The sequence below is a fragment of the Etheostoma spectabile genome, unplaced genomic scaffold, assembly GCF_008692095.1.
Source record: "Etheostoma spectabile isolate EspeVRDwgs_2016 unplaced genomic scaffold, UIUC_Espe_1.0 scaffold00003593, whole genome shotgun sequence".
Lineage (NCBI taxonomy): Eukaryota > Metazoa > Chordata > Actinopteri > Perciformes > Percidae > Etheostoma > Etheostoma spectabile.
Window position 1 is genome coordinate 1 of NW_022603047.1, and position 27521 is coordinate 27521.

Genomic DNA, 27521 nt, shown 5'->3' on the forward strand with positions numbered 1-27521 from the left:
TTCAGATTATGAGACTGACGCGCTGCCTACTGCGCCAACGAGTATGAAAGTAATTGCAATGGGTGGGAAATTTGGAATACTAACAATTTGGTCGTCAATCTTAATAAAAACAATGTATGTGAGACCTATGTATTCACACAAAGGCTAAGATCAACCCTAGATGGCTTTGTCATGACCCAGAACATATTTGTCCACTTTCTCATCTTCTTTTCTCACCAATCAAACTCAAGCTCCCTTCCATTTTTTGCCTATCCTTAAGACTTCATATCCATTTCTTGTCAATCAAAAAGGCGCCTCTCTTGGCAACGCCCCTCTCCATTTCCTACCAATCCAAACCATTTTTCTCTTAAGAGAGACTTTGCATTTATAATTTGGAAATAACGAAGGCAAGGAGTCTTCTCTGATATTATCCTCTGGAAACAAAATAATTCATTGCTTGTTTGCTACTGTCGATAGGTTAACAAACCCTCCGTACCATAGCATCTGACTTTTATCTACCAGGCCTGCAAGACTTTGCCTCCTTCTTCATAGACAAAATCCAGAAGATTAGACAAATAGTCAGTGCCTCCATATCCAGTACAGGAATGTGTTGTCACAGTGTTCAAAGCAAAACTAGTTCCAATATAAAGAATTTTCATACGATCAACCATAAACCTGTGAAGCATGCACGCTACCCTGAGCTACATCCCCTAAAGATTGTCAGATCCAGGGGGCCCCGTGTGATCACATTCACATTCACAGGATGAGAAGTGGCGTATGGCTAGGGTACTCCCTTCGATAGCTCAGTTGGTATAACGGAGGACTGTAGAGGTATAGAACTGAAATCCTTAGGTCGCTGGTTCAAATCCGGCTTGAAGGAGCACCTTTTTTTCCAGAGCTACCTTCAAGGATCAATAAAAGTGTTTTTGATTCTGATGTCAGATGGATGGTTGAACCTAAAGCACATACTTCTTCCCGAGACATAACAAGAAACAAAAAAAATAGTGTGGAGACAGAGTTAAGCCCTGACAGAATAGAGAACTACAGACCAACCATGTGAAATAGTGCCAATGTTCCAGAAGAACTGGAAAAAACTAGAACTATAAAGTACAAACCTTTCTTTAAGAATCTTTATTGTGCTCACAGGGCCCTATTTATGAAATGTGCATACAACCTAAACAGGCGTAGGACGGGGGTACGCCGATTCCTACGCAGAGTACGGCCATTTATCAATTTGGACGTGAGCGTGGGCTGCAAAAAAATCTCACGTCTGGTCCCACCTTCATGAGCCGTCTCTCTGCCCTGCATATTTGAGTGGGATGCAGGGACCTCTCTCTGGGTGTTTCTCAATGTCAAGGATCCTTCCTTGGTAGGACTCGTCCTTCCAAGGAAGGATCCTTCAGGAGCAGGTCAGAGTCCTCCTTAGCATTTGGAGAACATGTACAAATGGAACAGCTATCAAGTGCACGTCATTGCGGGCTGGCGTCACTTAATTCTTTTTGCTGCATTTCAAAACACTGGATGAATGTGTTGTGGAAGTGTTAACTGTGCTGTTAAATTATGCTGTTGGATGAAGAAAATGAATCAGCAGCCGTTTCTTATGTCACGGAAGAATCCTCCAAAGCCATGAGGAGGACGCTACGTCATCAACGTCCGTCGAAGGCCGTTCCAATTTCGAGCATCCTCCGAATTCCTCCAAGGACGGAGTCCTTCATTCAGAAAATTTCCCATTGACGGAGAAGGATGCAATATGTGTATCCTTCGCGGTCCCAAATCACCCACATCCTATGCGCGAGCCTTTGACGGCTCGTTTAAAAAAAAACAGCTGATAAACGGGATTTCGAGCGGCATCGCTGACGGTGAAATGATAATTAAATGTAAGTATCTTTAGTGTGTGCCGTACATTTGTTATCACCGTTAATGTTTTACCATCATGTCAAGCTTAACTCTTTAGCTTGTACAAATTTCCTATAATAATTAGGTAGATACACCCCGAGCTAACGTTATCTAACTGAACCTGTCAGTTAACATTCGGCTGTTAGCTAGCTAGGTTGCCGTCTTTGTAAGTTTAATGTGGCATGTTCATCTCTTTTAATGCCGTTAACGTATATGTCACGAACGTTAGCATAGCAGAGATTTAGAAAGTTGGTGTTTATCACTGGTTGTATCTGTAGACGGGAGTTATCACTGCACCGTGTTAACTTCACTAACAACTTTTACCGAAGGCTAACATGTATGAGCCTACTCCTTTACATAACGGTATGTTAGCATTCATAACGTAACATCTTGTTGTTGTGTTAACTGTCTTTTAACAGGGACTAACGGAGGCGGTCACCAAGGCGGCAAAGCTACGACCAGCAGGGAGACGAGGCCAAGAGAGATGTTGAATACTTTTGCTATATTAAAGATTGTCTTTCTAACAATAAATTCTTTAAATTACTGGTTTGTCCGTGTCAATATTTCTTGGGCTTGTGTATATAATATTACGTTTTTCAAGGTCTATTTTTTCCCATCAAATTGTGACCTGGACAGAGGAAACTTCAATTATTTACTATAAGTCAACACATTATATTCAGATGCTATCTGTATACATGTTTAAAAAAAGAAAGTAGCTGTTAAAATTAGCTTGCAGTTTACTGCATACATGTAAGATTAGCTTATTTTACGGTCAAGAAAAAAATGAAAATATGATCAGCAACTACAAGGTAACCAGCTATGAGCTACCACAGGCAGGTATGACATGCGACTGTAAGTGAGAAAGATTAATAGTACTGTTTGACACGTGTCAAAACATGAAAAGTCATAACCATTGATAAAAAAAATCCGCCAACACAGTAAAGGTAGGTGTGTGTAATGGTCGGGTTGTTAGTTCATGATGAAGAAACTACACAGTGGACTTTAACTGTATAATATACTTGTGATTGCAACTGTAACAGGACAGGTTGACTAACCTAAAACCGTCTCCTTGTCTGCATTCTGCAAGCAACACCATCAGCGCGCAGCTGTCCTGTCGATCGCCCTTCATGTTGAATAATATACTTGTGTGTACAGTAATAGTAATGTTTGAACATGTACACCTTACGAGTTTGTTACAAACAGCATCAGAACAATTCCACGTCAAATGTAACGGAAATAACAGTTTATATTATATACACACAGCCCAAGACATAATGACACGGACAACCAGTAATTTAAAGCATTTATTGTTAGAAGACAATCTTTACTATAGCAAAATGTATTCCAACATCTCTCTTTGGCCTCTGTCTCCCTGCTGGCCTCTGCCTCTGTCTCCTGCTGGTCGTGGCTTGGCCGTCCTTGGTGCCCGCCTCCGTTAGTCCCTGTTAAAAGACAGTTTACACAACAAAAGATGTTTACGTTATGAATGCTAAACATACCGTTATTACACGGGAAACTAGTCATACCGTTAGCCTTCGTTAAACGGGGCTAGTGAAGTTACCATGGTGCAGTGTTACCTCCAGTCTACAGTACAACCAGTGATAAACATACTTTCTAAATCTCTGCTAACGTTACGCATATACGGTAACGGCATATAAAGAGAGATGAATATGCCACCGTGCATTAAACTTTACAAAGACAGCACCTAGCTAGCTAACAGCAGAATATATATAATAGGTTCAGTTACGTTAGCTCGGGGTGTATCTACCTAATTATTATAGGAATTTGTACAAGCATTAAAGCGTTAAGCTTTACATTAATGTAAAACATTAACGGTGATAACAAATGTACGGCACACAAAGATTTAAATTATAACTTCACCGTCAGCCATGCCGCTCGAACTCCCGCTGAGGTCCGCTATTATTATTTTTAACGAGCCGGCAAAGGCCCGCGCATAGGATTGTGGGTGATTTGGGACCGCGAAGATATGCATCCTTCTCTGTCTATGGGAAATTTTTATGAATGAAGGACTGAGTCCTTGGAGGAATTCGGAGGATTCTTGACATTGGAACGGTCCTTCGGCGGGCGTTGATGACGTGGCATCCTCCAAATTCTGGCTTTTGAGGATCCTTCCTTGACATTGGGAAACACCCCATGTTACGAGCAACTGGGAGGGGCAAACGGAAGGGACCTCATGGTGGTGCCACTGCTGGACCAGGTGCGTATGGAGCACATCAAGAAGGGCACTATCAAGAAGGGGGGTGTTGTCCTGACCAAGTATGGCTGTGCCAGAGGGTCCACGTCTCTGGAATTCTTTCATTGCCACCTGACCAGGTTCATTCTGTCTAAGTAGTATGTGTTTCATGATTGTACTTTTGTTTTTGAATGGTAAATGAACAACTGTGCTGGAATTTGTAATCAAAAACATGACCTTTCCCATTTTGACAAACTGTTTTGAACACTTGAGGTATTTCAATGAAGTCTTTGGTATAGGACAGTTACCTTCCAATCTAAAACTGTATATCCTATTGTCTCTGGAACAATAGTTGGCAGTTGGAGGAGCAATGGCTCTTTACAGTGAATTTGCAAAAGATGTTCACAAATTCAGCCCAGGTAAATGCTCAGCCCATATTCACACAGACCTAAACCTACTCACTTAATGCTGGTTACAATATTCTAATAATCAACAATGCCAGAGAAAAATGACAAAGAGTGACAACATTTTCCAATAAAGTATTGGCTTTTTCCTTGCGAAAGTTTTATTCCAATGACATTGACAAATATACCGTTAGTTAAGGTCCCTGTGTTTCTCACGATGTGGAGAACTGATACATGCAGGTACTGTGGCCGAGCGGTCTAAGGCGCAAGATTTAGGCTCCAGTCTCTCTGGAGGTGTGGGTTCAAATCCCACCACTGCCATTTGCTGATGTTACATAGGTGGAAGACAAACCATATGTTGACTTGAATTTGTATCAGTTACATCATACTCTTATGACATAGCTTGGTGAAGTGACTAAAGTCATTAGTGGCAACGTATTAGACTCCTTGCTGAATCTGTTGTTTTTATCTTTACTGGCAATACCCTGTTTTTAAATGAACACCCAATCTTAAGTGTTCAATGTGAAATACTCATTCATCAACAAAATTGTCGGTAACTATGACGGGGCGCATACGCTACCAATACCATCCAAAGACTGAGACTGCAGGTATATGTTATATGTTTAACGTGTTCATATGTTCTGTTAATTTTCACAATATTTAAAATCTTCAGTTAACCTAGTCATTCTCCATTTCCCCACAGTAATCCCTCAGCTTTCTTGTGCGCACATTTTAACATCTAAAACTACGGTGCCATTCCTCGCCTAAAACAATATGAGTCATTCCAGTAAGAGAAAAGGAAACTCACATCTACAAAGACAAACTTGCTATATGTGACTCCCTGATGGTCTAGTGGCTAGGATTCGGCACTCACACTGCCGAGGCCCGGGTTCAATTCCCGGTCAGGGAATGGGCAGGTCTTGAAAGATACTGGTGTAACATTTGAAAGAGAAACTTTTTGGTTAACTTAGATATGTCAAATTCTTCCTCATTAGTTTAACGCTAGAACCCTAACACTTTTAAAGAGTATCATTTCCTTTAAATCAGACCCCCGACAACTGATGTATCCTTTTGTCGTCTTTGATGGGTCATAAATACTTCATCTGCAATTATATCATAATTCATCTAACAATTATTTTCCTTTTTCAAACTGTAACTAAACCCCTGACCAACATTTTTTACCTGAAAACCAATGTATGTGAGTGTCAAGTAAAGTTATTGTTGGATTCAGGTCCAAATGTGGACATTTTAGTGCAATGCAAAGGTGCTTAACAGATTGCTTTCTACTTACCTGGAGCGATGCAAAGCAGGGGTGGCCAACTAGTCAAGGAACAGCAAGAGACTTGGTATTTAAGAAAACAAACTGACTATGTGACAGATGTGTAATCTGTCATCTCCTGCCTTCTGAAGCTCTAGCCAGGCACCATTCCTCTTCACCATCTACACCACAGACTTCAACTACCACACAGAGTCCTGCCATCTTCAGAAGTTTTCTGATGACTCTGCTGTGGTTGGATGTATCAGCGAGGGGGACGAGGCTGAGTACAGAGCTATGGGGGGGGGGGACTTTGTCACATGGAGCAGAACCATCTACAGCTCAACGTGGCAAAGACCAGGGAGCTGGTGGTGGATCTAAGGAAAGCCAAGGCAGCAGTGAGCCCTGTTTTCATCCAGGGGGTCAGTGTGGATGTCACGTGCCGTGTTGTGTGTGTGTGATACTCTGCAGGTGTGTGTGTGATTCTCTGCAGGTGTGTGCTGCTGAGGGTCGCGCAGCTGAGGCGGGTCAGCTGATTGGTGCCCGAAGGGAGAGAAGGAGCGGCTGTGTGAACTGCTCAGACGGTCTTCCAAGGAGAGGAGAGGCGGCTGTGTGGGAGCTGTTCAGAGCCAGGCCTTGCTACCCATGTGCCAGTCGCCGTCATATATATAGCCTGTGGTTGCCTGTTGTGGTGTGGACACAAATAAATCTGCCGTATTTAACCGATTGCTTTTCGTCCCGGGGTTTTATTATTATAAGCTGTCTACGACCCCCGCCCTAGGCTACTTTGCTATTTCGGGTCGTAACAGTGGACATTGTGGAGGACTATAAACACCTGGGAGTGCACTTAGACAATAAACTGGACTGGGCCAAGAACACTCAAGCCCTCTACAGGAAGGGCCAAAGCCGTCTCTACTTTCTGAGGAGGCTGAGGTCCTTCAACATCTGCAGGACGATGCTGAGGATGTTTTATGAGTCTGTGGTGGCCAGTGCTATCCTCTTTGCTGTTGCATGCTGGGGCAGCAGGCTGAGCGTAGTGGACGCCAACAGACTCAACAAACTGATCCGCAAGGCCAGTGACGTTGTGGGGGTGGATCTGGACTCTCTGTCGGTGGTGTCAGAGAGGAGGACGCTGTCCAAACTACATGCCATCTTGGACAATGTCTTGCACCCACTCCATGGCTTGCTGTTAAATCACAGGAGCCCTTTCAGTGACAGACTCATTCTCCCAAAATGCACCTCAGAGCGCCACAGGAAGTTGTTCCTGCCTGTGGCCATCAAACTTTATAATTCCTCGCTCTAAGACACTCAGAGAGGTTAAAACTGGACAATATTATCTGTATTATCTGTTTTGTACAGAGTTTCCCTTCTGGGATCAATAAAGTATTTCTGATTCTGAAGGCAATTAAAACTGTTAACATATGGTCTTCCTTATCTTTGTAACGGCCTTTAAGCTTCCCCTGGCAAAATTGTATTGTATTATGTTCATTATGTTTGTATTATATACTTTTATATGTCATTAGTGTTCTGTTTCCTATTTTTGCAATAAAGATGACATGAAAAAACTCACTGCTGAATAGATTTGTTTTCATAAATCACATGTGTGAGCGTGCTGGCTCTGGGAGGCGGGGCTTAGGCTCCCATTGGATGTTCCTATCACGCTATGAACCCTTGGAAAGGGAACGTGATTGGCTACAACTGGCCTGATTGGCGTGTTGATAGGCCAATGAGAGCTGTTTCTAAGATGGCCGCTCAGAGAGATGACGCAGCGTATTGGAGCTCCACAGTGGGAGCGCTTGCTGGACGTCGGGGGCTGTCCCGGGGTGAAAACTAAACAGAAAAAGGCGGGGATAGTTTGATTGTGTAGGCAGCAACATGAGGAACACAAACATACCCAACAACACGGTGCAGGGCGAGGAGACGGAACGAGGTCTGCACGTGAAGTTAGCAGCGAGTTAGCACGGACTCTACAGGACAATACTCCCAACCTGGATGAATTCTTTACACCTGGGGACACTTCCGGACTACAGGAATATTAACAAGCCAGGAAAGGACGGGCGGTGAAGGTTTAGGAGCGCCTACAGGTAGGGAAGCGGCATCATTTTCTTCTTCTTTTCTTCAGTAGCATGAGCACTAAGATGATGAATAATGTTCCAGTAAAATGAATGGTTGAACTGCAGAGAATGGACCAATCAGACTGTAGAGGCTGTTCCGTTTCATACTAGGCTCGTTCGAGATGAGCCAGGTCTGCGCAGAATCGATCACCGGCGATCGGCGCCCGATGCATGCCGGTTAGATTTGTGTGTTTTTTTTTTTTTTTTTTTTTTTTAAATGCCATCTTTATTTCAAAAAATACAAAACAGAACACCAACAACACATAAAAGTAAAAGATACAAACACAACAAACAATACAATACAATACAATACAATACAATTTGCCAGGGGAAGCTTAAAGGTCACTAGAGAGATAAGGAAGACCAAATACTGACAGTTTTAGCTGCCTTCTTGTTATGGGAGCCCGAAATCAGATTTAAATAATACACAACCTCATGGGAAAAAAGAATAAAATTAGGTTTTTTAGAACTGAATTTACATTTGTGGATATGAAATTTGGCCAAAAGGATTAGTAATTTATAATAAAAAACATCTTTTCTTTACTATGAGTTCTATACTACACTATGACCCCCCCAGACCTCTCAGGTCATCTGGGACAGGTCTACTTTCTGTCCCCAGAGTCAGAACTAAACAGGGTGAAGCAGCTTTCAGTTTCTATGCTCCTCATATTTGGAATAAACTCCCAGAAACCTGTAGATCCGCTGCTACTCTCAGTTCTTTTAAATCAAGGCTGAAGACCTTTCTTTTTGATGCTGCCTTTCTTTAAATTAATGCTCATTTCTTTCTTATGCTGCACTGTAACTTTTATTCTTGTGTTTTATGTGTCCTAATGTTTCTATTTGGTTTTTAACTGTCTATTCATGTGTCTTATTGATTTTTAATGCTTATGACTTTTAACTGTTTGTACTTGTGTTTTATCTGTTTTAATGATTTTGTGTAAAGCACTTTGAATTGCCCTGTTGCTGAAATGTGCTATACAAATAAAGCTGCCTTGCCTTGCCTTGCCTATAAAAACAAAATACAACATTTTCCCATAATAGGGCAAAGTCTTTATAGATACGGTCAATGATAAATCTGCTGAAGAGTTGCCAAAATCTTCTGGAGTATGAACAATACCAAAAAAGGTGTACAACAGTTTCTGGGTGATCTCCACAGAAAGAACAGTTTGCATCAATGTCTCCTTTAAATTTCAGCATATAATGACTGGCAGGGTAATATCTGTGATTATTCTAAACGACACTTCTTTCACCTTGTTCACTATCAGGTATTTGTGAGGAATCATCCAAACCTTTTTCCAGTCAATATCATTAACAAATCTGTTCCAATAAAATGTAACATTTGGAGTTGAAACAATTTCTCTCTGAAATAAAGCACGGACGTTCTTATTATTTCGAGGAAGTTGAGAAAAGCAGATTTTTCCAACTGGTGACTCAGCCACATTGGGGAGGGAGACAGCAGTAGGAGGAAGTCTACCAGCATATCTAAACAGCATTATCGTGCCTGATGGAATGGCGTCAAATACGATCGCGAATTCTCTCGGCGTAACAGGAATGTTGTATGTTGATAAAAACTCACTGTAAGTGAAAAGATGCCCCTCTCCATTAAACAGCTGATCCACCAGCAGAATCTGATTAAGTACCCAACTCTCAAAGAAGAGTGATTTGTTTTTATATAATATATCTCTGTTATTCCAGATTAGGTATCTGTGAGGTGAGAAGTTATGCTTGTAAATTAGACACCATGCTAAAAGGACCTGCTTGTGGAAGGTGGACAGTTTTACAGGGAGTTTGTCTACAATATAGCTACAGTTCAAAATAAAACTTAGACCACCGAAGCGAGAGAATATATAGTGGGGAATAAAATTCCAGATCGAGACAGGGTTTTTAAGAAAATGCTTAGCCCAGTTAATCTTAAAAGTATTATTTAGAGTACTGAAGTCCAAAAAGTTGAGCCCGCCAGATTCATAATTATTCATGACAACACTTCTTTTGATATAATGGGTACGATTTTTTCCAGATGAAGTCAAAAAGCATTCTTTCAATATCTTTACAAATGTTACTGTCCAGGTGTAAAGAGAGAGCTGCGTATGTGAGCCGGGATATCCCTTCAGCCTTGGTGAGTAACACTCGGCCTTTTAGAGATAAGTCCCTTTGCAACCACTGGTTCAATTTGTTCTGAGTTTTTTTAATGATTGGAGAGAAATTTACTGAACATCTCACTTTCTGATCTTTAGAGATGACAATACCTAAATATGTAACTTCTTCCCTGATCGGAATGTTGCAGATAGTTTGTAGATTACAATCTCTTATAGGTAGCAGTTCACATTTATTAATATTTAGGCATAGACCGGAGGCCTCTGAGAACTGGTTAATTACTTGAATGGAGACAGGTACCTGGCTCGCATTTTTCAAAAAAATGGTGGTATCGTCAGCAAGCTGACTGATGATAATATCCCTACCCGCGACAGACATTCCTTGTACAACGCTGTTACCGACATAAGTTGAGAGAATTCGTGTACAAAGTAAGAACAGATAAGGGGAAATCGGACATCCCTGACGAATGCCACGTTTCAGATTAAATCTTGGGGAAGTTCCATTTTTCAGTTTGATAGAGCAGTTGCCATTAATATATAACGTTTTAATTGCTTTGCAGAAAAAATTCCCAAAACCAAATTTTTCTAAAGACCAAAAAATAAATTGGTGTTCTACTGTATCAAAGGCCTTATAGAAATCTAAGAAGAGGATGAAGCCATCTTCAGATATCAAGTCAGAGTAGTCAAGAATATCTAAAACTAGTCTAATATTGTTAGAGATGTGCCTGTCCCTCATGAAGCCTGATTGTGTCTCATCTATAATTGTGTCAAGAGTTTCTTTAATTCTCCTGGCAAACATCGAAGCTATAATTTTGTAATCATTGTTTAGCAGACAGATGGGTCTCCAGCTATCAATAAGAAGCACGTCTTTCCTAGGTTTGGGAAGCAATGTGATCAGCCCTTGAGTGAGGCTAGGAGGAAGGGTATTATTCTCTATACTCTCCATAAAAACCTGGAGTAAAAAAGGGGCCAAGTGATCTGAGAACGCTTTGTAAAACTCTGCAGTTAGACCGTCAGTGCCGGGGGATTTATTGTTTTTGAGTAAAGTAATCGAATCAGTGACCTCTGTCATTGTAAGAGGAGTGTCACAATAATCTCTGTCTGCCACATTAATCTTTTTAACGTTATTTACAGAGTTCAGAAATTGAGACGTAACTTCTTCATTGTATTTTGAGCTGTATAGATTGCTATAAAATGTTGAACAAAAGTCTGAAATTAATTTAGCGTCATCAGTAATGATTCCATTAATATTTAAGTTATGGATAGAATTAATTTTGGCACGGTAACTTTCAAGGCGGAAAAAATATGCAGAATTTTGCTCCCCCTCCTCCAGCCATCTCTTCCTAGACCTTACAAAGGCTCCCTCAGCTTTTTGTCGATATAAGTCATCTAATTTGTTTTGAAGTTGCAAAAGAAGTAATTTATCCTCCTCTGAAACTTCGTCAGGGGGCCTTTGAAAAAATTTCAAAAAAATTTTTTACTTATGACTTCTTCTTCTTCTGCTCTTTTAGCTTTAGCAACAGAAGTTCCATAATGTCTTAGGAATTTTCCAGACTCAAACTTAAATAGTTCCCAGTTAGTGTTGTAGGATTTTTCTTTCCTAGCCTTGTCAGAAAAAAGAGTAATTAACTTAATAATTTCAGTCTTAACCTTTTCAAGCTGTAACAAGGAATTGTTTAACTTCCAGTAGCAAGGTTTATAGATTGTATTAGATGCACTAAATTGAATGTTTATATGAATTGCTCTATGGTCAGTGAGGGGAGTGGCAAGGATATTTACTGTAACTTTCTCTTTATCAATGATATTGGATAACAGCCAATAATCTATGCGAGACTGACTGGAACCTGAACTATTACTCCAAGTGAAGGATCTGTCATCAGGAAATTTCTCTCTCCATACATCTACAATGTTAAATCGACCCATGAGTGTTTTAAGGTTTGTGCAGAGGCAGGAGGGCCGCCTAGGGGGTCACCTGTCAACAGCATTATCTAAAGCAATGTTAAAGTCTCCACCAATTAAAAGAAGAGAGTTTGGGTATTTGGTGAGCCAAAATGTAATTCTTTCCTCTATAGAGTCAAGTAACTTATCATTCTCAAGCTTGTTATTATAACCGTAAGGTTAATGACTATAATAATAATAATAATAATAATCTTTATTTGTAGAGCACTTTTCAAAAACAAGTTACAAAGTGCTTTAACAAGTACACAAATACAAAAGCATAAGAACATTAAAAGACTGAAATACAGTTAAATATAAAATTTGTAAAATACAATGAAAATAAGAGGGGTAAAATGAAAGTCAAATAAGATCGGGAAAGGCTCTCCTATAAAAGTATGTTTTAAGAAGCGACTTAAAAGAGTTCACTGACTCAGCTGACCTGATTTCCTCGGGCAGGCTGTTCCAGAGCCTCGGGGCCCTGACAGCAAACGCTCTGTCCCCTTTAGTTTTCATTCGAGACTCTGGAACAGATAGCAGACCTCTGCCCGAGGATCTCAAGGTGCGTGCTGGTGTATATGGTACTAAAAGGTCAGAGATATAACAAGGCGAAAGGCCATGAAGAGCTTTAAAAGTGATCAATAGAATTTTAAAGTCAATTCTAAAACATACTGGGAGCCAGTGCAATGAAGCTAAAACAGGAGTAATGTGATCATATTTTTTTGTTCTGGTTAAAAGCCTGGCAGCTGAGTTCTGGACAGTCTGGAGTCGATCAATAGATTTTTGAGTTAAACAGGTGAAAAGGCTATTGCAATAATCCAGGCGTGATGAGATGAAGGCGTGTAAAAGGGTCTCGGTGTCTTTAAAAGTTAACATAGATCGAATTTTAGCTATATTTCTAAGTTGATAAAAACATGATTGAACAAGTTTTGTGATGTGCTGCTCAAAATTTAATTGACTATCAAACCAAACACCGAGGTTCTTTGCCACGGGCTTAATGTAGTTTACTAGCGACCCGGCAGATGGCAGTATTTGCTTTGCCATTTGCTGAGACCCGATGACGAGGATTTCTGTTTTGTCTGAGTTCAGCTGGAGGAAATTATTTGACATCCATTTTTTAACTTCACCAAGGCAGTTGTTAAGTGAACTCAGCATTCCAGGGTCTGAGGATCTGACAGGTAAGTATATTTGTGTGTCATCAGCATAAATATGAAAAGAAATGCCATGTTTATGGATAATATGTCCAAGGGGAAGCAGATACAAGGAAAACAAAATGGGTCCTAAGACCGACCCCTGAGGCACACCATATTTAACTGGACTGAACGAGGAGACATAGTTATTTACAGACACGCAAAACTTCCTATTTGTCATGTATGATGAAAACCATTCTAGAGCAGTACCAGAGATCCCCACCCAGTGCCTCAGTCTGTCTAACATGATGCTGTGATCAATGGTGTCAAAAGCAGCACTGAGGTCCAGAAGTACAAGGACCGAGCACATGCCTTCATCAGCAGACATTAAAAGGTCATTGGTGACTTTAAGCAGGGCAGTCTCGGTGCTATGGTACTTCCTAAAACCAGACTGAAATTTTTCAAATATTTTGTTATTTTCCAGTACAGTGAGCAGCTGTTTGGACACAGTTCTTTCTAAAATCTTTGCAATGAAAGGCAGTTTTGAAATTGGTCTAAAATTATGTGGGAGGGAGGGATCTAACCCAGGTTTCTTTAAAAGTGGGTTCACGCAAGCCGTTTTAAAATAATCAGGGACACAACCAGTAGATAGGGAGCTGTTAAAAATTTTGATCAAATGGGGCCCAACAGAATCTATCACTTTCAGTAAAAATTTTGAAGGTATTACATCAAGTGGGCTGGAGGACACTCTCATTTGTGATACTGTTTTTAAAAGCTCAGACAAGTCGATGGGATAAAACTGGTTAAAGCTGTCTTGTTGCTGGTGAGGAACCTCTGAGTAATAGGCCGCGGGGGTAATCGAGGCTCTGATTGACACCACCTTATTGATAAAATGAGATAAAAACAAATCACAGTCATCATTACTTCCAGCTGAGGCACAAGGAGGGGTTGGGTGTACCAGCTGATCCACAGTCTTAAACAGAAACCTGGGATTGTGTTTATGTGTAGTAATGAGTTCAGAAAAATAGTGTGTTCTCGCATCCTTAACCATGTTATTGTAGTTAGTTAATAAATCCTTCAGACTGAGGTAATGGACTTGGAGACTGGATTTTTTCCATCTGCGCTCTGCTTTCCTGCATTCCCTTTTTAGGCTGCGAATGCTGTCATTTATCCAGGGTTGCTTCCTAGCCTTAGACGTAGGCCTAACCTTTAGAGGAGCAGTAATATTTAGTGAAGACAAGCAGATATGGTTGAAGTGATCAACCATATTGTTGGTGTTAGAGTCAGACAGGTGTTGGCTTTGACTCTTAAAGGATGCGCAAAATTTTGAAACACTTTGTTCATTCAAAAAGCGAGAAGACACGGAGCTTGGTGAGATGGCATGAGTAACAGGCAAATTGCAGCTAAAAACAATACATCTGTGGTCAGATATGGTCATGTCCACTAATTCCACAGAGGAAATGCTGACACCCAGGGTAAAAATCAAGTCCAGTGTGTGACCACGATTATGTGTTTGCTCTTTGACATGTTGTTTGAAGTTAAAAGAAGTGGCCATATTTAAGAAGTTAGTTGCATTAACATTATTGGGGTCATCAACATGAATATTAAAATCACCACAAAGAACAATTCTGTCATAATTTAAAACCAGATTAGATAAAAATTCAAGAAGTTCAGATAGAAATCTTCCAGGTGGTTTTGGGGGGCGATAAATTATAACAAATAAGATAGGTTGCAGCCCTCCAACCTTAAGAGTGAGAACTTCAAAGGAGTTAAATTCATCACAGCGTACTTGATGACATTTTGAATTTTTCCTATACACGGTCACTAGCCCACCACCACGACCACTGACCCTCGGTTGACTAAAACAATCGTATTGAGGTTGGACACAGTTCAGATAGCTGGGTATAGTCATTAATTTGCAACCAGGATTCAGTTAAAAACATAAAATCTAGATTTGCAGACAAGATAAAATCATTTAAGATAAACGTTTTACTCGAAAGTGATCTCACATTGAAAAGAGCCATTTTAAATGAGTTTGTTCTGGGTACAGGAGTTGGTGCAGTTGTCCTAATCCTTGAGAGATTACTGATATTTCTTTGTGGGATTTGCACATTTCGGTTTACTGGTCTGTGCGTGGTGATGACAGGAATAGAAGTCTTTGGAACAGCGCTGGGGGCAGACGGCTTAACATGCCAGCAGGTGGGGACAGTTTTATGTGGCAATGATGAAGAGATGTGTTCAGTGAGCGGTGGTGTGTCCAGGTGTTTTGCATAAAAGATTAGTCATTCAAGGAAGTCGTGAGTAGACCGCACCACATGCTGTATGTGCGCAGCTAACATTTCTGAACCCCGTTTGTTTGGGTGAAGTCCGTCTGTCTTAAAAAGAGAGGTTCTTTGCCAGAAAATATTAAAATTATCCACATAACACACCTGATGTGCTCTACAAGCAGACTGGAGCCAGTCGTGGAGGCCAAGTAGTCTACTGAAGCGGCCAGCACCGCGACCAACTGTGGGAATGGGACCAGAAATAAAAACTGACTTTCCACACTGCTTTAAAAAGTTAAAAAGACGGTTAAAATCTAATTTTGTCAACTCAGACTGCTGAAGAGCTGTGTCATTTGTTCCGACATGGACTATCACTCTTGTGATGGAATATGATAGAAATATTGTCAACTCTAATTACAGTACAAAGGTAGTGTCCTAGGGAGTCACAGTCTGAGTGTAAGACATCACCAGTGAAAGTATTTTTAAGCGTGGTTACTCCAGCAGATCTCTCTGAGCCATGAGAGAACCAGATATCATTACCCCATTGAGACTTCCAGAAATTAATATCAGCAGATGTGGAATGACTCTCTTGAAAAAAACAAAAATCCGAATGAAGTTGTTTGGCAAATAGAAATAAGGCTTTCCTTTTACAAATCTGTCTTAGACCCCTGGCATTTAACAAACAATAGATAAAGACAAAGTTATTAACAAACGTGAACAAGGAATAAACTAGAAAGTGATTAATAACCAGTTAAGAGTGTATGACTGGATAAGGGGACCGAGTGCTGCTTCTATAAGAAAAATAACGGTAAAGGTGAAAGGAAACAGTCCCGGCCAGCTCCTAAATACAGCACCCCTCAACAGCTGCCTTGGGTATCAAACGGCCTTAAGAGGTAGAACGTATAACAGAAATGGCAGCAATTTAGTAAATTAAAGTGCTTTGTAACGTCTTATTTACAGCACAACAAGAACTATAACATTACAATGTCAACTCTGAACGTAGTGCAAATCAGGCTATCACTGTATGTAGTGCAAATCAAACCAGTAGGTGACCTAGTGATATCAACCAGCAGGCAAGTCTGTTTCTTAGGGGGGCAGGGGGACTTCTGACCCGTTGATAAATCCGCGACCTCCGATGAAGAAGGCTGGTTTGCCCTCCTCTCGAGCTTTTTTTATCACTGGCCACAGTTTGCTCCTTCGGTCTCGGTCTTCCTGAGAGAGATCCTCCGCAAATCTCAACCCGTTGTCACGCAGGTGTGGAGACGTCTTGGCAGCTTTCCATACGGCGTCTCTGCAGAAACGAGCGATGAACTGGATGATGATGCCTCTGGGTTTGTTGTCATGTTGCCGCTTGGCCCCGAGCCGATGGACGGTGTCGATAGTATCAGCCAGCCTGTTCCTCTCCTCCGGCAGAACAGCTTGACAGATCTCGATGGCCTTCTTTCGTATGTTTTCTTTTTCTGATTCTTCAACTCCGTAAAGTCTCAGGTTCCATCTCCTGGAGTATCTTTCTAACTCCGAGACCCTTTGCTGACATGTGTCCACTCGTTTTTCTTCTTTTGCCATTTTTCCCTCAAGTGTACACACTTTGCTCTTTACCTCTTTAATTTCTGCGCACACAAAGTCAATAGTCTTTTTAAGACCTTCAATTTTGAGTGCATTAGCACTGACCATGCTTTCAATGTTGTCTGACCGCGTGTTTATCAGAGTTGAGAGGCTAGCTATGATATCATTGGCGTTGGTCTGGTCAGACCCAGCTGTGTACATCATTTTCTTCGGTGCTGGCGACTTACTGGGAGTGACAGGTAGCGGTGGAAATTCACCCATGAAGTCTTCAGCAGTGGTGAGAGACAGGGAATTGGAGGTATAATCGTGACAATTGTCAATTAGAGCGTTGCTAGCCTTGAGAGTAGCACTGCTAGCATCTGGAATTAGCTTCCGACCGGCGTTCTCTTGACCTCTTTTTCTTTTGCGTTAGTTCGACATATCTCGGTAGTTCGTCTTATGAGTGCTGTTATATTTATCAAAACAAGGTTCGGTGCTTGGCGAGAAAATATATTGAGTTTTACCGTTTTCAAAACTTTCGTTTGCAGAGCTCGGTAGAAAGCGTCTACTCACTCGGCCATCTTGGCACGCCCCCCCGGTTAGATTTGTGTCCGACTTGATCCCGACTTGCTCTGACGTCATGCACACGTGGGCAACGGAAATCTCACGAGAGCAAGGCGGACGCAGTTCTGAGACGCAGGCGGCGCAGTTGCTTTTCCCCGACTGCAAGAGCCAGGCGGACCCAGGCGGACCCAGAGCATGCTGGGAAACGCCGGCTTCTCAGCTGATTTAACACCTGATTGGTTTACAACATGACGTTTTATATAAACTTTTTATTGTTTTTGAATTGGAGCGATTTTAAATGCTATTTGTCTGATTTAAAGACTTATTCTGTAAAGAACACATGTTGTGTGGCTGATAGACGTTTAGAAGTCAGAGACTAAACCTGAGCAGATCACTGATCATTTACAGTGAGTTGTTAATTAAAATCAGCAACAGATCTCATGTAGAGCACTTTGCCAGCCACTCTGTCATAATTAAAACAACTGGAGACTGTGTAAAAGCTGATATGGGGGTCTGATTATATTTTATTAAATCGGAATCGCACCACAGTGTTTTTGTCACTTCCTGTCCAGCCTGAAGGCGGCTGGAAACTGTCCGACTTTACCGCAGCTTTTTGTCACCGCCCCCCGCTGCTGCCGCCTGCTCTCTTCCACTTTACAGGCGAGGCGCAGTTCATCTCGAACGAGCCTAATGATAGCCACTGGCCCAGCAGCACGAGGCTTTGAACGCACCTTTGTTCCTTTTGATGTTGATCCGTGTTATGTGCCTTCTGGTTTTCCCCCTCCAGGGGCCTGTTGCACGAAACCAGGATAAGGGAATAAGCCGTGATATTCAAGTTATCCTGGATGAATTGAGCTTTGACTCGGTTGCACAAAACCAGGTTAAATTAAACCCAGCCAAGTTACCATGGTGATTAATTCTTTGCGACTAGCCTGGTCCAGCACGAGGCTAGACGCTAGCTTCACCTCCTCGTTACTATCCGTATTATATGTAGGGCTGCACGATTATGGTCAAAATGATTATCATGATTATTTTGATCAATATTGTGATCATGATAATTTGTTGATTTTAACTAAAATTAATTTTATTGTCACATTGGGTATTTATAACTGCTTTCACATCCATATTATGCTACATTCTTCTTATGTTGAAGTTATATGTTGTACATATATATACAGCTGCAACACATGGAAATGAAAATTATCTAAAATAGCCTAGGTTTTATTTTTTTAAAATGATTCACTTGTTTTCAACAATAACTGATAAAGAGAGCTAGGGAGAGTGGGGGGGTATGCAATGGATGCCACTCACAGAGACGGCTGACTCATTAGGAATGGATGGGGGGGGGGGGGGGGGGCGATGGACGTACTCACAGATAGACGGCTGACTCATTAGGAATGGATGGGGGGCAATGGACGTACTCACAGAGAGACGACTGACTCATTATGAATGGGTCCAGCTGGTTTCGTCTCACATGCTGTTTCTCTACGAAGACAGGTTTGTCCCTCATATTTAACAATATACAGGTGTGTTAATAACAATTAAAACTGTGGACAAATGTCAGAAGCTTGACAAAGGCGCTGTCGCCGCTCTGTCTCTGTTGCTGGGGAGCCTGTGTTAGTGAATGGGGGGGGTCTGCGCGGAGAGTAATGGCGGTTTTCCACTGCGTGGTATCTACTCGACTCGCCTCGGCTCTACTCCCCTTTTTTGGTTTTCCATGACGAAAAAAAGTCCCTGGTCCCAAGAGTGCGGAGTGTGTTTCCAGAACAAACGGGACATTTAATACAAATCTAGCCGGACACCGACAGATTATCCACTCTCTGCCCTATTCTCACTTTTCAACTGTTCGGGCTACTAGCGGCTTCATGTCGTTTCCAATATTGCACACTGTTACTTTAAAAAAACAAGACAATATATATAACAAAAGTTTTTATTTAGCTTTGCAAGTAGCGCATCAAACCCTCCCGTACTTCCCGGTCTTCTTCCTCTGCACCCTGTGACAGTGTCCCCGCCAGCTCTGCTGTCCCAGATGCATCCCAGTCATTAGTCATAAGCCTCTCCGTGACTCTCATAAAGATTATAGAAGTCCAGCAGGTCAGAATCAGAGATCTCACCGGTCGGACATCGCCCACCGGACGGTCTGCGGCGGCAAATTTGCAAAGCGTGAATGCTCTGAAACACAAACAGTACACAGCAAACATGTTTTGGTGTGTAATCATGGTTGCTAAAGTTCATGTACTTTATATAGCGTCTAGTAAATACTGACTGCGACGCCGAACACATGCAAATGTTGCTATAGTGACCAGCCACGCTGAGGCTTTACTCAATCTGCAATGGAAAACGGACACATATGGGCCGAGCCGAGCCAAGCCGAGCTGTTACCAGCAGTGGAAAAACGCCATAAGAGGAGACAACCAAACACAGGCACGGCTTTAAAAAAGAAATGGGTCATGTAACGCAAAATCATATAAACCATATTGATATAAACAACGTTGCTTTGTTTATAGAGATGCAGCGGATTGACCTAGAGGAAAAATATTACTCACGCCCTAGAGCCCTGTGAGCTAACAGACACTAACTAGCACCCTAGAGCCCTGTAAGCTAATAGACACTAACTAGCACTCTAGAGTAAGGCTGCACGATTATGGCCAAAATGATAATCACGATTCTTTTGATCAAATTTTTGATAGCGATTATTTGTTGATTTTAAACAAAACAAATTTTATCATCACGTAGGCTATTTATAACTATGAGAGGCAGTGTGATGGACGCTACTCACAGAGAGACAGCTTACTCATTATGAACGGGTCCAGCACGGGTCGAATGGCGGTTACACGTCGCGTGTATGAAATGTCTGTATCGTCACTGCGCTGCATTTTTATGAACTATGATATTCTGGCCATGGGTCACATCTCTGGCCCAGGTCCAGGTCCAGGTCCAGCAGCTCCATCTCCCACGCTGTTACTCTACCAACTGAAGTTAGTTAGTCAATATTGTGATCACGATTATCATCACGATTATTCTTTGTTGTTAACCAAACAACTTTTATTGTCACATAGGCTATTTATAACTGCTTTCACATCCATAATGTGCTACATTCCTCTTATGTTGAAGTTGTATGTTGTATAGACATACAGCTGCAACACATGGAAATGAAAATTATCTGAGATAAATAGCCTAGGATAAAAAAAAAAAAAGTATTTCTGTGAAAGCTCCTTCACTTGTTTTCAACAATAACTGATTTAAAAGAGCTAGGGAGAGGGGGGGCGACCACGACGACGTACTCACAGAGAGACGGCTGACCCATTATGAATGGGTCCAGCGGGCTCCGTCTCACACGCTGTTACTCTACCAACTGAAGTTAGTTGCATTCAATAACTTCTTCTGTGTTCTTCGCCGTGGCGGTCGCGATAGCAGAGTTACCAGCGGAAACACTGGTACAAATACAGGTTTGCCCCTCATACTTAACAATATACAGCGGTGTTAATAAAAAATTAAAACTGTGGACAAATGTCAGAAGTTTGGACCAGGCCGCTGTGTGGCCGGGCTGCGCGGAGTAAGAGGAGAGAGAGTAGAGGAGAGAGCCAACACAGGTACGGCTTTACAGACGAAATGGGTCATGTAACGCAAAATTAAACCATATCCATATAAACAACATTGCAGCGGACGCGAGGACATTAGCACCGGTGCGTCCCAGAGGAGCTAACAGACGCTAACTAGCACCGACTAGCACTGGTCACTGCTGTTGTCTTAAAAACAACTGACGAGACAAAATGTTGCGTTTACTGGTAAACCTTGAGACCGACGTATTACCGACTGTTATCTGTTGAGTTTTCTTCCTGTTACTCTGTCCTCTGTGACTGTCTCCATCTCGAAACTAAGCTGCGCGGTGCGGGGAACTACTCTGACTGGCTCATGATCAGACAGTGGTTTACGGAGCAGTAGATGGGCTTTTGCCAAAAACCCGGGGCGTTCTATGAAATGAAAAAAAAAATTGCTTGATTACGCAAATTTGATCGTGGGAAGCCAAAATCGTGATCACCTCAAACTTGCCCCAAACGGACCCCACTGTATTCCCTTAAAGAAGCAACCAGGCCTGCCTTGTGTTTAAATATAGTAAAACACAGTCAACTAGAATTCACTCACACCTCCCATTAATTCTTCTAACCCTTGTATCATTATCTCTGCATGTCCCCCCCCCTTCCTCCATGGGTCTACTAAAGGCACCTTCAGCAGACGGCAAGCTGGCGACCAGAGCAGGAAAGAAGGGCAAGAAGGAGGAGGAGGAGGAGGAAGAGGATTATGTTGTGGAGAAGGTTTTGGACCGCAGAGTGGTGAAGGGAAGAGTAGAGTTTCTGCTGAAATGGAAGGGGTTCTCAGAGTAAGTATGAGTCTAGAATATTAATGCTTGGTGTTCTTGGTCCTGAGATATATCATATATATTTACATATTGCAAATAGGTGTCAGCATGGTATCATGCCCTCAAAGTTGAAGGTTTGGTATTATGACACTAGGTTGCAGACCCACAAATAACCTTACAAGATGGCAATAGAAAAAGGAATAATAGGAATGACAATTAGATTGAGAATGGATTGTCTAAAAACAAAGTGTGAGGAGATGTTCTTCTGTCTGCACTCACCTTTCCAGTGAGGATAACACATGGGAGCCACAAGACAGCCTGGACCTGGACCTTATCACCGAGTACCTGCAGAAACACAAGGAGACGGAGGAGAAGAAGAAGAAGGAGGGCAAGAGGAAAGGTGTCAGGGAGGAGGAGGTGAGTGAAGGAAAGAGGGTACTCCAGACTGAAGAGTCCCAGAAATCTAATCTCAATATTAATGAATGCACACAGAGGGTTTAACAAATGTCTTTTAGGATTTATATATCCTACCGTAATTCCTCAAAGAAAAGCCGGTAGTCAATTAAACTGGTTTGGGGATTGGGCTGGCCCCTCCATAACATCCATCTGGTTCATCTGGAACCAAGACTTTGCTCCTTCCTGGTGTGTTTGGGTCCTTGTCTTGTTGAAAGACCCAGTTTCAAAGGCATCTCCTCCTCAGCATAATGCAACGTGACCTCTTCAAGTATTCTGATGTATTGAAACTGATCCATGATCCCTGGTATGTGATAAACAGGCCCAACACCACAGTATGAGAAACATCCCATAACCACCATGCTTTACTGTCTTCACAGTGGACTGGGGCTTGATTTCAGTGCAGGGGGGTCGGAGGACAAACTGCGGCTCCTAGACCCAAAAAGAACAGTTTCCCTCTCGTCATTCCCCAGAATGTTGCTCTATTTCTCCGTTGGCCAGTCAATGTGTCCTTTGTTGTTTCCCACGTCGGTCAGGCTTTGGATGCCATTTCAAGGCATCTGAAATCCTTTTGGCAGAGCAGCTTATAATCTTCTGTACTTCTTTAGGTTTTCCCCTCTCATATAAACTTTTTAATCAAAGTCTTCTGTTTCTCAGAGCAATGTCTGGAACGAGCCATTTTGCTGAGTATTCAGTGTCAAATGCACTATAACCAGCATGCACAATATGTGCTTCCTTCCTTCCTTAAATATGTATATATACAGTATATAGATTAAATATGGGCCATAACTGACACCTGTTTCTTCACAGAATCAATCAGCTCACTAATTGAACACAACACTGCTATTATTGTAAACATGCTCCTTTCAATTACAGATTCAATTCCACAGAATGAGCAGCATGCATGTCATGACTGTTGGTTTTCTAGGACTCTACAACACTTACTAGTAAATGACTTGCCATGTAGAAATATAACTTTTACCAAAAAAATATGATTTATGAGTTTAGTGATGCTATTATTTTAAACACAACTTTACATCAAAGCTATTTTTTTAAACATCCATGACCACAACATGTGTTTTTCAGAGAAGTCAGTGATGCTCAGCAGTTTTATTCCAGAGCACAGCAGAAAGCTCTGCTGAGCTTCAGAATGCTTGAGGAAATGTAGCTTGTGTGGACAATACCACATTCCACTACCATATTACTTTCTTACACAATACTGCTGGCTATACAAGTTTGATTTAGCAAAAACAACATAAAACAAAAGGTCAAAGGTCAACTGGTGCCCCTCATTGCTAATGTCTATCAGTAACTATGGTTCCAATTTACTTTACTGGAGTAGAGCTAGCAACATGAAGACAACACGGTAACCCCTACGGATACCAGTGAGAGCTAAAAATCTGTGGGAAAATGTTACATTTACAACTTTCCCGGCTCAAAAAATCTCGGGTGATCCCCCATTTGTTACCGGCTGGCTAAAGGCTGGCAACAAAATGGAGGCCACACATAAATTGATCAAAAGTAGTTTATTTATCACAAACTAACCAACAATGGATGTTACATTTCCCACACTGCAACTCCATAATAGTGATGTTGGTAGATAATTAAGAAAGGTAATGTCAAACAATGTTCCATAGACATGCTCTAAATGTTGTTTCTAGTTTAAGATAGAGCTCTACAGCATGGCACCTCACTAACTCACTCTCTTGGTTTTTCTCTGTTGATAGAAACTGAGAGGAAGAGGAGTCAAACGTCACCGCGGTCAGCAGTGTGACAAATCCTTCACAACATCAGGATATTTAAAGATTCATCAGAGAGTTCACACTGGAGAGAAACCTTACAGCTGTGCTCAATGTGGGGCAGTTTTCACACTACAGAGTACCCTGAAAAGACATCAACGCATTCACACTGGAGAGAAGCCGTACAGCTGTGAACAATGTGGGGAAACATTTTCTCGTGGTGGTAACCTTAAATCTCACCAGCGCATTGATACTGGAGAGAAGCCGTACTGGTGTGAACAATGTGGGGAAACCTTTTCTCGTGGTGATGCCCTTAAATCTCACCAGCGCATTCACACTGGAGAGAAGCCGTACTGGTGTGAACAATGTGGGGAAACCTTTTCTCAGAGTGGTAACCTTAAAAGACACCAGCGCATTCACACTGGAGAGAAGCCGTACAGCTGTGATCAATGTGGGGAAACGTTTTCTCAGAGTGGTCACCTTAAATCTCACCAGCGTATTCACACTGGAGAGAAACCGTACTGGTGTGAACAATGTGGGAAAATGTTTTCTTATAGTAGTCACCTTAAAAGACACCAGTGCATTCACACTTCCTCGTTGTGAACATGTTTCAGAGCCAAGCGGTTTCCTCCTCCTCATGCCCTGATAGCTGTGTTGTTATATTCTGATCTTCTCTCCACATTGAAGGCTGACAAACAGTAACTCTATCTTCTGAACAGCATGTATGTTGTCCTGGCTACGACTACATATTACGCTCCCTCCCTTTGAAGGGGTAGTCCTGTCATTCATGTAGATAGTTTTAACCCTCTGCTTTGAACCGTAGCGGACTCAGTTCTGAGACGCAGGCAGCACAGTTGCTTTTAACCAACTGTAAGACCCAGGCGGACCCACAAGGGCATGCTGGGAAACGCCAGCCTCTCAGCTGATCTAACAGCTGATTGGTTCAGAATTTACTGAACATGATGAAGTTATTATGAAGTTTTTATTCAATATCATTCATAACAAGAATAGTTTTTTTATTTTCTTCCATTTTGCGACAGTGGCGAGGAAAAACTTTTTTAGAAAACCTCGGTCAGACCCAGGCTCTTGGTAGGCGGTGTCTGATTTTAGAATTGGCAATAATTAGTTTTGTAGCAGTTCTGCAGTTCATGGCATAGCAGGCAGCATTACAAGGCACAGCAGGACGTGGACGGATAGTGACGTGTAGAAGTCACAGAACGTGTAGCTGGCAATTGCTGTCTCAGATTACATAAGATTGACTCAGAATCTCACATAAATGAAAAGATTTGATTATTGATTTTGAATTTGCTAATTTGCAGGCCAGAACACATGTGTGGCGGATAGTGACGTTTAGACATGTTCAGATTACAGATCATCTCCAGTCTGATTAAAATCAGCAACAGATCACATGTAGAGCTTTTTGAGAGCTACTCTGTCATAATAAAAACAACTAGAGATTGTACCAGCTGATATATGGGTCTGATAACATTTTATTAAACCGGACCACAGTGTTCCCCTCACTTCCTGTCCAGCCTAAAGGCTACGTAAACATCTGGAAACTGTCCGACTTGGGAGCGGATTCTGGCCCCCGGCTCTCGTCCCCTTTACAGGCCAACGAGCCTCATGTGAGCTGTCCCGCTCTGTTCTTTACAACTCAAGGGACAGATGTGCAAACAGTGACTATTGAGTCTTTTAACTGCAAGGTATTTTCCAACTAAATAACACAAATGAGTACAACCTTTATAGTAACCAATAGAAACAATTAGCTACTTTTCAGACAATTATGGAACTGATTAAGTTGAAGAAAATAATGTGATGTATTTGGTGTAACAATTATAATCTAATCAACTAAAATATGATTATAACCAGAAGACAGAATGAAGGAGTGTTGAAAGGAGGTTCAGTTGAAAATCCAAGAAACCCAAAGCTAAAGCTAAAAATATATGTTCTGCTTGAAATATAACTCACAGCTAAAATATGTGTTTGCTTTAAGTATAACTCTCACCTAAAAAATGTGTTTGTTAGAAATATAACTCACAGGTAAAATATATATATACTGCTTAAAGTGTGTCATGTCACCCATTAATGAATTGTTTTGATGAAAGTATGAACTAAATATTAGAAACGGCTAAAACTAAAAAACTAGTATTTGTGAGGTGTGACCTTTGGCACACTTTTAAGTGTGCTAAGGGTCCCTTACTGTAACAAGTGGAACTGGTCGGAACTGGTCATCTGCTGTGGCCACCTGTGTGATAACGCAGTGGTGGAAATACCCTGTTTTCCAGAAGGGAGGGGTTTTTAGCCTTGACTTTTAGTATAAATATGAGTTGATGTGGCCACTTTCTTCAGCAAAAGCATACCCACCTATCGGGTTTTATCTAGTCTCTGATTTTGATACTCTTTGCTTTTCGGGCAGAAAGGGAAGGAAATATTTCTGTTTTTTGTACTTGTTTTTTGACTATTCACTAAAGAATAAAACCACCTGAGCTTGTTGTGAGCTAGGGGACCAAAAGACTTGTATTCCTTGATTTTAGTCATTTAATTTCTCTCTGTCACACCTCAGCTTTCCGAGGGTAGAAGTTTCCCTCCCGTGAGGGCAGTTAAGACTCCTCTATAACCACCTGGGTGAGTTGCAGCCCGCGGGGATCGACATTGACAGTCAGACCTCCTGTTATCTCCTAGTGGGGGTGCATTCCCCATCCGCTCTGCCGGCAGAGCCACCGAGCACTTAGCCTCTCTTAGAACGGCGACCAACAAAAGCTAGCGGGCGTCCTTGAGAAGGAGGGGACCTCCGGTGACCCTGGGAGGAACGGTTCCTAACCGTTAGTACTAAAGAAAAATCATTGGTTGTAAAGATCCCCTCGTGCAGCGCTTAGAATATACAGGGGGACAAGAGCCCGTTAGTGGGGACGTCTGGGGTAAAAATCTGAAAAGGCCTCTTGCCTCGCCTCCGGTGTCCCTGATCCGAGTGGGGGCCCTTTAAATTTAGCAAGGGTGTGTGTGTCTCTAGTAAAAAGAAACTAAACTAATTATTACTAAATATAATAATTACTAATTAATTTTTTGTGTTTAAGTGTTAAATTAGCAGTCACTGTGTGTGGATCGAAAATCTAGCATTTATACAATCAGGGAAGTATCAAAGTAACTCCTTTTAATATAGGCCTAACCATCCGCCCCGCTGATAGTAACGGGTGGTATTATACGGCAGAAGCGGGCATAGTAGGGACGGGGGTTACTGAGGTGAAGGTATAAAAGGAGTTAGCCCTTAACCAAACGAGAGCGATACGACACCTCAGTAACTGTCACACCGTTCGACACCTTTAAATTAGAAGTTTAAACAGAGACACAACAGGAAGAATAAATCCATCAAATCAAGTCCCCAATAATCAGCATGTGGCCTTGTTTTATTTCAGGTAGTCAGCATGGAGCTGTTCCACATTCCCAGACATTTAAAACAAGTCAATCATTGGCGTTATTCTACGAGTCAGATGAATAAATCAGCTGCCTGCTATTTGAGCTGCTCTGTTTCCTGCGGCTCCGTCATTCTTTAGTGTCCTCTGGAAACAGGTTGCTGTCCTTTGTTTCTTTTGGAGGAC

At 41.8% G+C, this 27521-nt stretch overlaps 1 long non-coding RNA gene and 1 other non-coding gene across 2 annotated transcripts; both read left to right on the forward strand.

The window, feature by feature from the left end:
* The first annotated feature begins 5311 nt into the window (after window positions 1–5311).
* trnav-cac (transfer RNA valine (anticodon CAC)) lies at window positions 5312–5383 on the forward strand. The gene has a single exon. It is a non-coding gene; the product is annotated as a tRNA-Val (tRNA).
* Window positions 5384–22050: 16667 nt separating this feature from the next.
* LOC116676652 (uncharacterized) lies at window positions 22051–24108 on the forward strand. Its single transcript, XR_004328798.1, has 2 exons — window positions 22051–22150; window positions 23914–24108. It is a non-coding gene; the product is annotated as an uncharacterized LOC116676652 (long non-coding RNA).
* The last annotated feature ends 3413 nt before the right edge of the window (window positions 24109–27521 follow it).